The sequence below is a fragment of the Terrapene carolina genome, unplaced genomic scaffold (assembly GCF_002925995.2).
Source record: "Terrapene carolina triunguis isolate 2854851 unplaced genomic scaffold, T_m_triunguis-2.0 Scaffold34833, whole genome shotgun sequence".
Classification (NCBI taxonomy): Eukaryota; Metazoa; Chordata; order Testudines; family Emydidae; genus Terrapene; species Terrapene triunguis.
In genome coordinates, this window is record NW_020699184.1 from 1 (window position 1) to 2,081 (window position 2,081).

General features: G+C 51.2%; 1 pseudogene; it reads right to left on the reverse strand.

Annotated features, from left to right (window-relative positions):
* Positions 1-157: 157 nt before the first annotated feature.
* On the reverse strand, positions 158-2,075 carry LOC113405267 (annotated as a pseudogene).
* Between the last annotated feature and the right edge of the window lie 6 nt (positions 2,076-2,081).

Below are 2,081 nucleotides of genomic sequence, written 5' to 3' on the forward strand. Positions count from 1 at the left end.
TGCACCTTGGCCAGGTCACCGCCAGGAACCACAGTGGGAGGCTGGTAGTTGATACCAACCTTGAAGCCAGTTGGGCACCAGTCCACAAACTGGATAGTGCGCTTGGTTTTGATGGTGGCAATAGCAGCATTGACATCTTTGGGAACCACGTCCCCACGGTACAACAGGCAGCAGGCCATGTATTTCCCGTGGCGAGGGTCACATTTCACCATCTGGTTGGCTGGCTCAAAGCAAGCGTTTGTGATCTCTGCTACAGAAAGCTGCTCATGGTAAGCTTTCTCAGCAGAGATGACTGGGGCATAGGTGGCCAGAGGGAAGTGGATACGGGGATAGGGCACCAAGTTGGTCTGGAACTCGGTCAGATCTACATTCAGGGCACCATCAAATCGGAGGGAGGCGGTGATGGAGGACACGATCTGGCTAATAAGGCGGTTCAGGTTGGTGTAGGTGGGGCGCTCTATGTCCAGGTTCCTGCGGCAGATGTCATAGATGGCCTCATTGTCTACCATGAAGGCACAGTCCGAGTGCTCCAAGGTGGTGTGGGTGGTCAGGATGGAGTTGTAGGGCTCCACCACTGCGGTGGAGACCTGAGGAGCAGGGTAGATGGAGAACTCCAGCTTGGATTTCTTGCCATAGTCAACGGACAGACGCTCCATCAGCAGGGAGGTGAACCCAGAACCAGTGCCACCTCCAAAGCTGTGGAAGACCAGGAAGCCCTGGAGACCTGTGCACTGGTCGGCCTAGAAGAAGGTGGAAACACAAAGGAAGTTATTTTTAAGAACATAAGAACAGCCATCCTGGGTCAGACCAATGGTCCATCTAGCCCAGTATCTTGTCTTCTGACAGTGGCCAATGCCAGATGCTGGAATGAACAGAACAGGGCAATTATTGAGTGATCCATCTGTCATCCAGCCCAGCATCTGGCAGTCAGAGGCTTTGGGACACACCAAGCATCGGGTTGATGGACCTATCCTTCATGAACTAGATTTCTTTTTTTAAACCAGTTATACTTTTGGCCTTCACAACATCCCCTGGCAACAAGCTCCACAGGTTGACTGTGCATTGTGTGAAGAAATACTTCCTTTCTTTGTTTTAAACCTGCTGCCTGGTAATTTCATCAGTTGATTGGATAACCGAACCGACTAGTTATACCATGGCGGGAAGTTCACTTACTTTCTTCCCATCCTAGAAATGTGTCCTCTTAGGACCAAATTCTGTTCTATTAAATCTGGGCCCACTCCATCACACTTGGTGGAGTTCCATCAGTGTAAATCCAGTGTAACAGAGATAAAACTATGCCCTTTAATAACTTATCTGTTACAAAGTTACTAATCTGTGTTCACTACCTGGTATTCTTAGCCCAATACCACTCTGAGTGACTACTCTATGTCAAAGGACTTTTTAATTCACCTTAGGACCACCTGGAAATACGGTGACACTAAATACATCAACAATATGATTAGTTGGGATGGGAGGCAGGGGGAGAAACCATCAGCTATGAACTTATGTCTTTCAAACAGCTTCCCATTCACGGCCTGCCCAGATCACCCTCAAAAGAGATGGGATCTACCAATTTACGGATCCTGTCGAGAACCAGGTCGATGATTTCTTTCCCAATGGTGTAGTGCCCACGGGCATAGTTGTTGGCAGCATCTTCCTTGCCAGTGATGAGCTGCTCGGGGTGGAAGAGCTGGCGGTAGGTCCCGGTGCGCACTTCATCTGGGGAGAGGAAAGGCAGAGAGTTTGTCTCCCCGCCGTCCATGCACAGCAGCTGTCTGCTATAGGCACGTGAGTTACAAGGGAGCCCAGAAAGCAGGCAGATAATGGCTTCGCGTACTCACCTATGACCGTTGGCTCCAAGTCCACAAAGACGGCTCTGGGGACGTGCTTGCCAGCGCCCGTCTCACTGAAGAAGGTGTTGAAGGAGTCGTCTCCTCCGCCGATCGTCTTGTCGCTGGGCATCTGGCCATCCGGCTGGATCCCATGTTCCAGGCAGTAGAGCTCCCAGCAGGCATTGCCGATCTGGACACCAGCCTGGCCGACGTGGATAGAGATGCACTCACGCTGCGGGGAGAAAGGGA